At 42.9% G+C, this 14,722-nt stretch overlaps 2 long non-coding RNA genes across 2 annotated transcripts in view; both read right to left on the reverse strand.

Moving 5' to 3' along the window:
• The window catches only part of LOC126503572 (uncharacterized), a 15,783-nt gene extending 11,693 nt beyond the window's left edge, over positions 1–4,090 (reverse strand). Inside the window, exons 1-2 of the long non-coding RNA XR_007592329.1 lie at positions 3,444–4,090; positions 1,071–1,158 (exon numbers count right to left, since the gene is read on the reverse strand). This is a non-coding gene — a long non-coding RNA (uncharacterized lncRNA). The remainder of the gene's footprint in view (positions 1–1,070; positions 1,159–3,443) is intronic.
• Positions 4,091–4,823: 733 nt separating this feature from the next.
• On the reverse strand, positions 4,824–7,026 carry LOC126503573 (uncharacterized). The gene is made up of 3 exons (XR_007592330.1): positions 6,812–7,026; positions 6,643–6,735; positions 4,824–4,963 (listed from the first exon to the last, which is right to left on the reverse strand). It is a non-coding gene; the product is annotated as an uncharacterized lncRNA (long non-coding RNA).
• Between the last annotated feature and the right edge of the window lie 7,696 nt (positions 7,027–14,722).

The following is a 14,722-nucleotide window of genomic DNA, read 5'->3' on the forward strand; positions in this document are numbered from 1 at the left end:
TACTGACGAATATCTTTCATATCACCATAGAACCTTCATCTGGTGATGGATGGAGATAGAGACAGAGACCCACACTGGAGCACTGGACTGAGCTCCCAAGGTCCCAATGAGGAGCAGATGGAGGGAGAACACGAGCAAGGTTGTCAGGACCACGGGGGGTGCACCCACCCACTGAGACAGTGGGGCTGATCTATTGGGAACTCACCAAAGCCAGCTGGACTGTGACTGAAACAGCATGGGATAGTGTTTCTACTCTTACATATATATCCTAAACAATTTTTAACAGAATTTAAGCATGAATGTTCATAGTAGGAATATTTTTCTTTCTTTTCTTCTTCTTTTTTTTTTGTTTTTTGTTTTTTGTTTGTTTCTCAAGACAGGTTTTCTCTGTGTAACAGTCTTGGCCGACCTGGAACTCACCCTGTAGACCAGGATAGCCTCAAACTACAGAGATCTACCTTCTTCTTCCTCCCAAGTGTTGGGATTAAAGATGTGTGCCACCACCACCACTCAGCTAGAAATAGTCTTGATAATAATCAAATTCATGACTATTCATGATATTCACCTGTGGTTTAACTGAAAAATGGATAAATATTTTTTGTATATGCATATGGTAGAATATTATACAGCTATAGACAGGAATGCAATTCTGGTTTGATGTCAAAGAAACTGGAAACATGCTGATTCACCGAACATAGACATAAAATGTCTTATGATCTATGGTTTCATTTATATAAAATGTCCAGAATTAGTGATTAGTAGATTAGTGACAATCAGAGGATTATGGGAGAGAAATACTGAGCTCACTACTCCTAGGAATCAGTAATAATTAAGGGAGAAATAAGAATTTTCCTAGAATTAAAGAGCAGTGGTCATTCATATATTAAAAACTTATGCACTCTAGGCTTTAAAAGGACAAATTTGAGTTGTCAAGATATAAGTACACTTGATGCATAATCATGAGGACCTGAGTCCAGAACCCCAAAACTCATGTAAAAAGCCATGCTTGGCCATGTAAGTCTGCAACCCCAGGGCTCAGTAGGATAGGGTGGGTAGAGACAAGCAGATACCTGGGACTTGCTGAATGCCTGGGTACCTCAAAGGTCTTGAGCTCCAGATTCAGTGAGGGGCCATGTCTCAGAGACATGTAGTGAAGAGCTAAAAAGATGAACAAAAGATGAAAAACCAACATTCTCCTGTGGCCTCTGAACATGCATATAGATACACGCACCCACACATATACATGTGCACACAATACACCACAGAGAGAGAGAGAGAGAGAGAGAGAGAGAGAGAGAGAGAGAGAGAGAGAGAGAAATAAGAAATAAAAGGATGACTTTGTGGTATATGAAGTACATCTTAATAATAACGGCCTGGCAGATGCTGCTGTACAGAGGTTTCTAGAATGCTGGATGTTATGGCGTCTCCATGTTTCCAGTAACTTGGGTATCAACATCATTGACGCCCACCCTATTATCACTCCTCTTGTTTTTAGAGTCTGTTTTGGGGATGAGGCAGTACGGCAGGCATACTTTTGGAAAGAAGTTCTTTGTGCTGACTAAGCTTATCTTTATGAAACACTTAGTATTAACCAATTCATTCCAGAAGAGTTGACAGCATATTTGTTCAACGTCAGAGACCACACTTGGTGGTCAGTTGGAAACTCTGCTACAGCCTGCTGATCTTAATGGTGGGACCTGTCACAGGCACACAAAGCCATGACATGTTTTGGACTCACAGAAGTGGATAGAATACTGTGATGTGGGAGTGATTTCTTACTAATAAAGAAACTGCCTCGGCCCTCATAGGACAGAAAATTAGGTAGGCGGAGTAGACAGAACAGGATGCTGGGAAAAAGAAGCTTAGTGAAAGAGTCGCCATGATTTTCCCGCGCCAGACAGACGCAGGTTAAGATCCTCCCTGGTAAGCCAGCTCGTGGGCTACACAGAATATTAGAAATGGGTTAGAACAATATGTAAGAGCTAGCCAATAAGAAGCTGGAACTAGCCGGGCCAGGCAGTGTTTGAAAGAATACAGTTTCCGTGTAATTATTTCGGGCATAAGCTAGCCATGCTGGCGGCCGGGTGCCAGGGACGCAGCCCTGCCGCACCTATTTCAACAATACTGTGGTCCTACTCTCAAAGAGAGTCCCATCTTCTAGGGAGATATCTGTTAAATAAACAAACCCACACATACATCTATAAGTGTGCTGGAGGATAAGTATCGGAAAAGTAAGGTATACTCAAATGGCAGAAGGAGGAAAAGATGCTCAGACATGTTTTTTTTTTTTTTTCTTACTTTACTTTGAACTGGTTAGAGCTTCACAGAGCTATGCTTGCTCACTTCTGGAAAACACAGGGGAAGGTACTCAAACAGAGATGAGCCAAGTGTCAGAAGAGAACTTAAGAGAAAGGCAGGAGCTGTTTGCACTGACTTATAGAGGTGTGTCTTTGTCCTGCTCTGCCTGTTGGCAGTCTTTCAGAGTGAGAAGACAGTCTGGTGGGAATAGTTGGGCAAGATAGTTGGATGTACAGACTTGTCACAATTTATGTTACTGTCCCAGGGAAGCCGGGAGACCTGTCTAATGGCCGTCTCAGTTCTCCTGGTGCCCATTTCAGCTAACAATATTTCCTCTGGGTGGATAAAAGGAAGGGGGAGAAGAAGGCAGCACAGTTCTTCTGATGCGTTAGGTACTTCATCAGGCTTTGTGCCTCTCTCAGCTGCACCGGGCTGAACTCTGATGATGGCCAGACAACAGAACAGGCTGGGGCTTTGAGACCCAAGATGAATCTGATTTCCCAGAGCTGAAGCCTTAGCTTAGAGTTGCTTCCTACACAAGGACAAGCTAAGAGCTGCAGCAGGGACCCCGGCCACATCTGCTGGGAGAGTAGGGGCTTCAGTACTGGGTGAGCATGGTTTGCCTTGGGAGATGTTTATCAGGGAACCTGGGGCATAGTGGGCCCCAGAGTTTAGAACTGGGGATCCCTTAAACCAGATCCCTGGATCACAATCATGCTTCAGTCAATTTCTACTCAACAATCCCACGTGGGTCACAGATTCAAACAAGCATTCGTTTCTTCACCTGTAGAATAGGGGTCAGTACAATGCCTCCTCTGAGGTTTCTTTTGAATGTAAAGTGAGACATGAGAGGGGAACACCTGGCGGAGTATGAGGCCCAGAGTAACCCTTGTTGGACTGTTCTTTGGCTTTTAGGTTCTCTCAATGAGTTAGGAATAACTGGACATCGGCAGTACTAACTGCCATGCACTGAAAAAGGAATGAGGAGCACATTTCCCTCTCCTAAGGTCTAAGGTAGGCCTTCATTTCACTTTCCTTGCCCAGTGGCCTCAGGCTTCACCCAACTCTGCAGTCTCGTTTCCTGCCTGGTCTTTTCTAAAATGTCTTAATGGTGCTGGACTTGCATGTTCCCACACCCCACTCACCTTGTTTCCAATCCATTTGCTGGAAGCTGTTTCTCTCTAGAATACCGGCACCTCCTTCCATTCACCTAACCAGCAGGTAGCTCCTGGTCAGGTGATGTGCATAGCTGGTCTCTGATATTTACGGTGTGAAAGCACTGAGCCTATTTTTCTCTTGTTTTGTGGCACATCCAAGAGCCTGAAAGACAGAAGAAGGGAGGTAGTGTGGAGGCCCAAAGATGAGCCTATTTCCACATTGACCAAAGGTCAGAGAGTTGGAACTTACCTCTAGTTCCTTCAAGGTTTCAACCTCTAACACTGGTCCCACCTAGAATTAGGTCAGAGAGTTCTGCTCTCTCAAGGTTATAGTCAACAGGTGTGAGTGACTAATAGCCAGACCTTGTACTCCAGGAATAAAGAGTAGATACATTCCTATCTACTTCACAAGCAAAAGTTCCAACTAAGCTCCAGTTCCCTTTGGGAGATAACTTTGGATTCCACCCAGGGAGTAATTTGCCTACAGGATGTTTTGGTCTAGGGTGTGAGCATAACTTGTTCTAGCAACAGAAAGTTTAACTAGGACATAGCCCATAACTTTCAATTGGTAGGTTCATTTCCTTATATCAAGTTAATGTAGTTTTTTTTCTTACTCCTACCTTTTGTGGCCAGGGGTATTTTAAGCAGTTGGAAATTAAATGTGGGTGAATTTTAGTACTCACTGGAACACCCTCCTAATACTATCCTGTTTCTCTGTTTTATTATTTTCTTTTGCATCTTCATATTCTTTACTAATATTTTCTAAATCCCCATGCCTCTACCCTGGCAAAAGGTATTTTTATTGAGGCTGGTCCCCAACAGGTAGAACACTCTTGAAGTAAAGCATGCTTCAAAAACAGGAAGATGCATGAGTCTGAAGACCAAGGGTGGGGGAGAATTCAAGTAAACTGACTTGCCCCAAGTTAGCACCCATTGACCAAGCCTGATGCCAGTGCCACCTAGTTCATTCCTCCTGATGGCGAGGCATGCACACAGCTCTTTCTGGATGCACGTTTGGGGACCACTTATTGCAGAGCTGCTCTAGACAACATGGGAAGAGTTAGAAGTGAGTGACTACAGTGGCAAATGGCTCATTTGCATGCCCAAGTGTACAGGGACATATGTGGTAGCGAAAACCATGTGCTCTGCTCAGATGTGGAAAGCTACAACTTAGACGCTACTGGAGAGCTGCAGAGTCTGGAGCCAGGTGGCCAGATGAATACCAGCCCCTGACATTCCCACTCACCGCCTTCTGCTTCCTATTTTGCTCCTTCTCTTTCTCCTTTCTCTTCCTCTGTCTCCTCTCTTCCTACCCCTTCCCTCTTGTAAAATAATGACCTCCAAGGATAGGGATACTGCTGCGTGGTGGAGTAATTGCTTAGCATGCACAAGACCCTGGGTCTGATATCTAGTACTGACAAAAAGAAGTTTGAGGAGCTGAGTGTCTTGCTCAAGGTTAGCAAGCAGAATCGGCGTTCCCACTTCCCGTGCTGGAGTCATTTTCAAGGCTGCAATTTGAAGAGCATTAAACAAAGTCATTTATAAAGCAAAGACCTCTCTGCCAAAACTAATCAAAACAAATCAAAGCAAAACAAACAAAACCTTAAAAAAAAAACAGAAAATAAAACCCAAACAATTAAGCTTTCTACAAAACATCCATTTAGCTAATATTTATTAGTTGAATCTCTGTATTTCTCTGGCAAGGTTGAACTTGGCATCCAAAGGTCTGATTGTGGAGGTCACTGCTGTAACTGGAAGCCCTGCGTTGTCTGGTTGTTACAGTGGCAGCCGTTACCCTGGGTGAGAGGATTAAGCACATCTGATGTTTGCTAAAGGTAATTTATGCCACAGCGGCAGTTATTACAGAACAATCGCAATTTCTCTAGGATTCAGGAAAAAGATAATTTGAGGAGCCACGCTTTCAGTGTGTTCATTAATTGTGTGTCTGTCGCAGGAGCTGACAATCAAAGGCATAAAAAGGCAGCCTTCTCTTCCCACAAAAGGCCCTTTCTTTCTAATTATGCCACACGTGGTAATCTCAGCAAAACTTAGAGAATATGTCCTGTGCTGCAGTGGGCGATGGCATGGACTGGGGCTGCCTGACCACCTTGGGGAGAAAGCCCTCCTGGGGGAGAAACAGTTAACTCAGGTGGCTGTGTGACTGGGGGGGGGGGTGCCTTTCTCTTTCTCAAGGTCCTCGCGTCACGGGGATAAGAAACCTTCCTGATGGGATTTCCATGCAGAACAAGAATCTTGGGTGCAAAGGCTTCACACACATGTGTCAGTATGTGGTCAGCACATAGAAGAGAGCATCCAGATGTCATTGTGGTGGCCACTGTGCCTGACCACCCCCATTCTGCACACCCTGCCAGCCACCTTTTATTTTCTTGTGTCTTTCACTACCCTACAGGGTTGGGCTGCGGGGTGTGCAGCAAGACAAGAGTCACACTGGCACGTGTGGTGACATCTCACTCTCACAGAGCGTTAACAGTGTTTCCCACACCGGAGTAATGAGCACCAACTGACTGGTCTTGTTGAATCTTGGGGGTGGGAGGGTCTTAAATGATTTCTAGCTGACTCATAATCCAGTGCAATACTCTCTGCGCAACCCCAGGACAAGCGGCAAATGCCGTCAGCACTGAGGCTCTTAGTGACCAAGAAATCAGACTGGGCATGGTGCTGCTCTTTGGGAATAACAGCATCTGGAGAGGTTGAGGCAACAAGATTGGGGCTTCCAAGGCCAGCGCTGGCTGTGTGAGGCCTTGTCTCAACTACTTTCGTGCCTTAAACAAAAACTAAGCTTGCTGTAGTCCCTAGCTCATTGTTTGGTATTTTCTACCATGAGAAAATACCTCATCATCTGGGTGATGAGTGACTGCGCATTGCTCTGTCTCTCCCACCCTTGATCAATGCCCTGTGCCAATTAAGTCCTCATATTATTTTCAGAAAACACATAGCCTTCTATCTAGCTATGGGTCTACTTCCTCAAACAGTAGGGTTTCCATTTTTTTCTCTTAAATGTTAGTATTTTGAATGTATGCTAAGCTGAAGTACTTTTAAAGCTCAGTGTCACTTTATTTCCCTTAATATTCTAGGTGTTTTTGATCAAAAGTAGCACAGTGCTGTATTTAACAAGGTGGGCTCTGCAGTTCCCAGCCAGGGCCCACATCCCAGTTCTACTACTTACAGGTAGGGTAACCATGGCACAAGATACTTCAGCTCCCTGAGCGTCATCTTCATCAGTGGAATGGAGACGATGATAATGAGATCTTGGAAAAAACTGCCATGAAGATTAAGAGAGTTATACAAACATCACTGCATGCTTGCCACCCAGTGAGTGCCCCACAAATACACACCTCTTTCCGATACACCACACTCTGGAGACAAGTTGAGGGCCACTGCAGTCTGGATGGGGTTTAAGCATGTCCCGTGAAGCTTCCTAACCTGGGAGCTCAGTCTCTAGTGCAATGATGCTCAGGTCTGTTGTGGTCATTAGTAATACCATCCTTGGGAGGGATGAAGATATTTCTTATTAGAACCTAACTCAGGTACCATAAGACAGTAGGTTGTTATAGCAGGAGCAAGACCGGCCCCTCCCATGTTTCTCACCTCACTATGTTGACTCTTGCACACATGCTCCACCATTGTGACGCCATCTACTGTGAAGTCTTCATTGGAGCAGAACAGAATTGTGACCTGCTCTCGGATATACCTCTTTTTTTGCACTAGTCATGAATTCCAGATATTAGGTAAAGCAACCATGAACCACTATGTAGGTTTTATGGATTCCTCTTCTGAGGTTGGAATACTTTATCAACTGCATCACAGACTTTCTTTTTTTTAATTAATTAATTTATTTATTAAAGATTTCTGTCTCTTCCCCACCACTGCCTCCCATTTCCCTCCCCCTCCCCCAATCAAGTCCCCCTCCCTTGTCAGCCCAAAGAGCAATCAGGGTTCCCTGCCCTGTGGGAAGTCCAAGGACCACCCACCTCCATCCAGGCCTAGTAAGGTGAGCATCCAAACTGCCTAGGCTCTCACAAAGCCAATACGTGCAGTAGGATCAAAAACCCAATGCCATTGTTCTTGAGGTCTCAGTAGTCCTCCTTGTCCGCTATGTTCAGCGAGACCAGTTTTATCCCAGGCTTTTTTCAGACCCAGGCCAGCTGGCCTTGGTGAGTTCCCGATAGAACATCCCCATTGTCTCAGTGTGTGGGTGCACCCCTCATGGTCCTGAGTTCCTTGCTTGTGCTCTCTCTCCTTCTGCTCCTGATTTGGACCTTGAGATTTCAGTCCGGTGCTCCAATGTGGGTCTCTGTCTCTGTCTCCTTTCATTGCCCGATGAAGGTTAATATTCAGGAGGATGCCTATATGTTTTTCTTTGGGTTCTCCTTCTTATTTAGTTTCTCTAAGATCACAAATTATAGGCTCAATGCCCTTTATTTATGGCTAGAAACCAAATATCAGTGAGTACATCCCATGTTCCTCTTTTTGGGTCCATCACAGACTTTCTGATATTGGAATAAGCCTAGAGAAAAACTGCATTATGGACACTGGGATAGCTCTTAAACAAATAAGGAAATCGAATGCCAGTTTAGTGAGTTTATGGAGGATTTTATTTTTAGATGAGTACCTATTAGCTTACTTAAAATTAAATTAATATGTGCTAAGATGGAAAAGTTCTAGGCAGTGCCTTAAGGTACCTTGCATATTTAAGGGACTTAATTTGGGTTTCTCCAAAGGAAAAACAGCCCTTAAATTTTATTTTATGCCCTAGAACTTCATCTCACTGCTAAAATCTGGGGAATAATTAAAGTCTTGTATCTTAGCATTACTTCATCTTAAGCAGAGTAACTGGATGTGGTAGATTGTATGGAAATGACCCCTATAGACTCATGTATTTGAATGCTTGGGCTTCGGGTGGTGGAAGCTCTTGAGAAGGATTAGGAAGGATTAGGACCGGAAGAGCTATGTCACCAGAGAATGGACTGTGATGTTTCAAAAACCCACACCATTTCCAGTTAGCTCTTCCTTTCTCCTACTTGCATATCAAAATGCAACCTCTCAACTGCTGTTTGTGCCGTGTTTTCCTGCCTTCTGTCATGCTCATTGCTATGGTGGTCGTGGACTTTCTCTCTGAAACTGTAAGCCCCAACAAACTCTTTCTTCTATAAGTTGCCTTGGTCCTTGCATTTTTGTCAAAGTCATTGAAAAGTATAACTAAAATGCTGGGAAATTTATACTTCAAATCCCAGTAAGCACTGGGAAAGAAAGCATTCCAAAGGACTAGAAAAAGCCAGTTATCAATACATTGGCATTTCAAGTTCCCTTGTATGCCCTGAGGCATAAAGACAAGACATTGGCAGTCTCTATTTGAGCTCCTTGTTCATATTTAATTTCTTTTAGTGAGAAGACTCGAAGCAGTCTCTGAGTGAGACACACTATGTGAGACTCTCTGCCAAGCTGGATTAACTTGATGCCCTACTGTCAAGGGTAAAAAGCATCTATTTACCTTACCTATGCATAGAAGGCAGAACATTGGAAAGTTTGGCCCCTTTTACAGCCAACCTTTTCTACGGACATCATACTCTTTAAGAGGGCCAACAGGACCACTTTGTATGGTCATTCCAAGAGAAAGAACACAACAAACACCTTTTTTTTTTGTGTAACACTCCTCCAAGCAGAGGCTTAAAATCAACTGTCGTTCATTATCTGTCATGATTCTATGGTTTCAATAAATTCAAGTAGATGGTTCTTCACCATGGGATGCCAGTCGTTGACTGTAGTCATGGAATGGCTTAGCTGGGCCATGGTTTATAAGGTATCACTTGCATACTTAGCAATGGGTAGAGGCTCTCAATGGGATTCTCTGCTAGAGCTGATGACTGAAAGACCTTAGTCTTCTGTGTAACGTCTTCATGTGGTATGGGTTTCCTGCAGCATGGTAGAGAAGTTCCCAAGGGACTTTCTGAAAGAGGGCAGCTGAAGATATTTGAATGCCTATTCTAGAAAGCCACACAGCTTCCACCACATCCTATGAAGGAGTCTCAGTGCCAGTCTAGAAGCAGGTTGGGATAGAATGTTATTCATGAAAAAAAATTATTAAAGCTGGTGACCACTGAGAGCACCTGTGGAGATTTGTGATGATAGTCTGATGCTCTGGTTTGGGAAGGATTGTGAATTTTCTTTACATGGGAGTTATATCATGGAGGAGCTGAGAATAGGCTCCTGGGATCCCATGACCATGAAGGTGTGTTCCCAGGAAGGTGAACCTCCTGCTCCAGGAGATGAAGATCTTTGTTTCTTCTCCTTGCCTTGCTTGCATTGTTCAACAGAGAAAGGAAACTAGTGTCAGCTGAAAACTGAAATCCAACACATAATTGATGAAGCAAATGAATAAACAGTGTATCAAACTTGTTTTATTTTCACAAACATTTTCCTACCTAAGGTTAAAAAGGAAAAGTTGAGCGCAATAATGTTTCACCTTAGATAGCAACAATGTTTCACCTTAGTTAGCATCAATGTTTCACCTTAGTTTGCAACAATGTTTCACCTTAGTTAGCAACAATGTTTCGCCTTAGCTAGCGACAATGTTTCACCTTAGTTAGCAACAATGTTTCGCCTTAGCTAGCAACAATGTTTCACCTTAGTTAGCAACAATGTTTCACCTTAGTTAGCAACAATATTTCGCCTTAGCTGGCAACAATGTTTCGCCTTAGCTAGCAACAATGCTTGCCTTAGCAACAATGTTTCACCTTAGCTGGCAACAATGTTTCGCCTTAGCTAGCAACAATGCTTGCCTTAGTTAGCAACAATGTTTCACCTTAGTTAGCAACAATGTTTTGCCTTAGCGACAATAATGTTTTGCCACAGAATATTGTATACATAATAAATAAATAAATAAATATTAAAAAAAAAGATTTCCTCCCTCCTTTCTCACTGCATGGGAATGAGCTCAAATGTTAATCATGGAACTGGCTTGTGTGCCTCCACCTGGAAAAATAAAGAAAAGAAAATGTGAGAGCATTCTTCTAGGAAATAAGTTTGTGGCCCAACTGGAATAATCGAGCTGAACTTCACAGCTTGCTTTTCTGCTTGACGACCTTCAATTATTTTATTTTCATCTTGTTATTCCAGCTTATTTTCTCTTTGTCCCAGTTTTCTGATTTAATTCTATTTTTTTTGTCTTGCTGTGCTATGTGTAAGGACTTCCTCAAATTATTTTCAGAATGAGGCTGAGTTTAAACAAACAAATGTGTCCTGAATTCACAATAGCAAGCCTTGAATTACCCTAGGCCTTTCCTTTCATTGTTTCCTCTCCATCCTCCTCCAAGGCATTAGCTTACCTACACTTGCTCTTCTAAACAAGTCTCTTCCCACACGCGAGTTCACATTGATATGGGAGGTTGCACATGTATCTATGTGCAGGTGTATGTGGAAGCTGGAGGTCAACCTTGGGTGCCTCTCCACTCTGTTTTTGAGACAGGAACTCCTATTGGCCTAGAATGCAATGATTAGATTAGGCTCACTAGCTGACGAGCCCCTGGGATCTGCCTATTTCTGCAATTCAGTGCTATCCCCATGTTCAACCCTTTTCACATTACTTACGGGGCTTAAGTCAGGTCCATACTCTTATACTGCAAGTACTTTACTGGAGGTAGCATCTCCTCAGCCCACACCATGATCTCTTTACCCCAAGATCTGCCAAGATAGATGCACACTCTCATAACTATAACAGCAAGAGTTGGCTTTTTGGCTATACTAGAAAATTTTATGAGAGTTGTGTATGTTTGTAACCTGAGCTTTTAAGGTAAAAGCCAGATCACTAGCAGCTGCAACAAGTTCTTCTCAGACACCTGTCCTTATACATTAATTAAAGAAACAAACAAGGGTTGGGGAGATGGCTCAGTGCAAAATAGTGCTTCCTGTGCAAGCATGAGGACCCCATCTTGACCAGATAAATCATTGTCCTTAACTTTTCCTCTTGAGTCACTTTGGATGGCCAGAATAGAAGAACTCTGGACAGATGCCTCCCCATTATGAAGGCAAAAACCCAGGAGGCCCAAGCCTTATCCCGGAGCAGATGTAATCACCTCTTGAGAGGCATCTTATCTGTCTGCTCAGTCATTCACATAAAAAGACTGCATAGCTTGTAATCCTAGTATTAGATGAACAGAGACAGGAAGATCCCACAAGCTCACTGGCCCACCAGACTTGCCTGAACAGTGAGTTTCTAACTCAGTGAGAGGCCCTGTTGCAAAGCAATAAGACAAGCATCCTATGCCTTGTTCAGGACTCTGTATACACACACACACACACACACACAGGTGACTATGTTTGCACACTCACATATACATACATATATATATATATATATATATATATATATATATATATGAACATGTATGAACATATGCACAGACAAGTAACAAGCAATAAGCAATAACAAGTAAGCAATAAGAAGAGATTTGTTCAGTTCAATGTGGCCACATAGAAAAGGCGAACAAATAAAAGGGTAGAGTATCTCTAAGTGAGTCTTGGGGAACTGATAGGAGCTTTAGGTTAAAATAGAGGTCAAGAAGCAGGCATTGCTATGCAATCCTGGTAGAAGGTAGCATCCCTCATCATTGTCTCAGCTCTAGTTCTGAAGATATCCTTGTTGCTTGAGGGGATAAAATAGTTTATCCTCTTCTCCAGGAGAAGGCCCTGGCCTCCTGAATAGCTGTTTTCATAGTGAGAAGGGATGTGTCCTTCAGAGTTCCTCTATTCTTGGAATCCAAGGTGACTCAAGAAGAAAGATGAAGGGTCATGACTTCTGTTTGCGCCTTTAGCATTCAATGGCAGTGAGACAGGTTAGACACCACCTCTTGAGTGATTAGCATACTGACCTGCAAAGTAAGCAGATGACCCAGTGTAAAGGAGACAGACACAGAAAGAAGGCAGAGACATCAGGCTTTGATGTTTCATTTAGTTCCCTGTGGGTATGTAGCTAGAAGTATTCTTTGTCTCATATGTAGCTAGAAGTATTCTCCCTCTGTCCACTGAGTATTGCAGCCCCATATGAAATAATCACTCAGAGGCTAAATGTTAGTTACAATTATTTGGTCAATGGCTTAGGCTTCTTGTTGGCTAGTTCTAACTATAAATTAACCCATTTCTATTTGCTGTATTTTACTATGAGGCTTGTGGCTTGTTACATCACCTCTTGCTTCCCTGGTGACTACATGGCATCTTTTCAATTCTGCCTTCTCCTCTCTGTATCTTTGTTTGGACTTCCCTCCGAGCTATATTTTGTCTGGCCATTGGCCGAAACAAATTTATTCATCAACCAATAAGAGAAACACATACAGAAGGACAAGGACACCCCACATCATGGGTCTGAGTGAAGAGCAGATCCAATACACGTTAGTAAAAACAGCCTCCAGCTGTCTATTTCATGCGAGCTTCTGAGCATCTAGTCCTATACACCTGAAGAAGTTGTCCATCTGGAAATACAAATGAATGAACTTTTATTCTTCAATGATCCTTTTACTGAATTAATATTCACTTTTCTACACCAATTTAATGACATACTGGCCTTACCTATGAAATAATTGAGCCATGCAAACCTGCTGGAGACAGATGCTGGGAACTTTACCCAGTAAGTTAAGTTTTATACACCCGCAAGAGGCAACTTCGGCAGTTTGATCCCCCCAATAAGCCTTTCTTTCTACCAACAGAGTGATCCGGTTTGGTTTTCTTACAGTATGCTCACTGATAGAGGAAATACATGCCTGGTACAGTGAAAATAGTCAAGAGCATAAGGTTGGGGAGTTTACAAGTCCCAGGGGTGAGCCTGCCATGATTATTCTGGGAAGGGACATATTATCAAACTGTCTCTCACTTTCTGTCTTTCGACTGGTAGATTAGTGCAGCACTCTTTGTAGTGGATGGTGGCTAATGGGGAAACTCACAACTGGTCAAAGTGCAGAAGATAAGCAGGGTGGAGTGCTCAGCCACAACAAGGGCATCTACACCGCACCACACCCCCAAAGGCTCAGGGACCATCGTGGAAACAGTGATGGTGGAAAGAATAAGAGCCACAGACTGAGGATGATCGACATGAAACTGTGTCTTCTGATCGTTATAGGCCTGCTGGGGCCCCCGAACTCACAGCAGCTCTGGTCACCTGCCTAAGATCCATACAAACCTAACCAAGCAGCATTCTGCATGAAATGGGGAGGGGTTTTGAGGCCCCACTCCTAACTAAGGAGCTATTTACAACTGTTGGCTTCTGGGAGAGGGTCAGTTTTCTTTAAGGGTGTGGCTTCTTGTAGGCAAATCACGTCCCAGTGGATGGCCACATGCCCAGAAGTATATGAGCAGCAGAAATTGGAGTTGATGGGTATTGAAAGAGAGACAGAAAGTTGGTGGATAAGGACAAGGGTGAGGAACAACTTCATTTGAGAGAAGTTAGGAGAAGGAGTTCGGATGAATATGATCAAAATACATTACATGAACTTTTTCCCAAGTTAATAAAAGTATTAAAAATGCTCTTGAAATCAAAAGGCAACATATTTATGGTAGTTAGATAGGCTGAGTTTATTTTTGTTTCTTTCATAGCTGCCACCTATTCCCCTGTCATAGTAGAAAAGAGTCACTGGTCCCATAATTAAATAGTGTCTAGTGAACCTGTCAAATTTAGATAAGTAACAGACCAATTCTCAATTGTTAGGACAGTTTATCTTCACTTTTACCCCCATTAAATCCTTTAATCCATTGTGCACACGGTTTGAGCAATAGCTTTGGCGTATTTCTAGCTAGCTCTTATATCTTAAATTTACTCATTTGTATTAATTTGTGCATCACCATGAGGCTGTGGCCTACTGGTAAGGTTCCGGTGGCATCCTTCTCTCTTGGCAGCTACATGGCATCTCTTGATTCTGTCTACTCTCTCTGTATATCTCTGTTTGGATTTCCTGCCTGGCTTTACTCCACTAAGCCATTGGCAGAAACAGCTTTATTCATTATCCAATAAAAGCAACCATATACAGAAAGACATCCCACATCACAGGTTATAATGATGTATGTATGCATATATGTATGAATGAATATAAATTGAAGAAAAAGAAGTCATGAATTTGAGAGGAAGTAAACAAATGAGGGGGAGTTAAAGGAAGGAAAAGAAAAGGAGGTAAATGATGTAATTGTATTTTAATTAAAAATTCATTTAAAAAGGCAATCAGACTTCCACAACATCCAGATAAACTTTCCGCAGCAATGCCCTT

Source organism: Alexandromys fortis, unplaced genomic scaffold (genome assembly GCF_014885135.2).
Source record: "Alexandromys fortis isolate MF-2015 unplaced genomic scaffold, M_Fortis_MF-2015_v1.1 scaffold_2_1_26212458, whole genome shotgun sequence".
In the NCBI taxonomy this organism is placed as follows: Eukaryota; Metazoa; Chordata; class Mammalia; order Rodentia; family Cricetidae; genus Alexandromys; species Alexandromys fortis.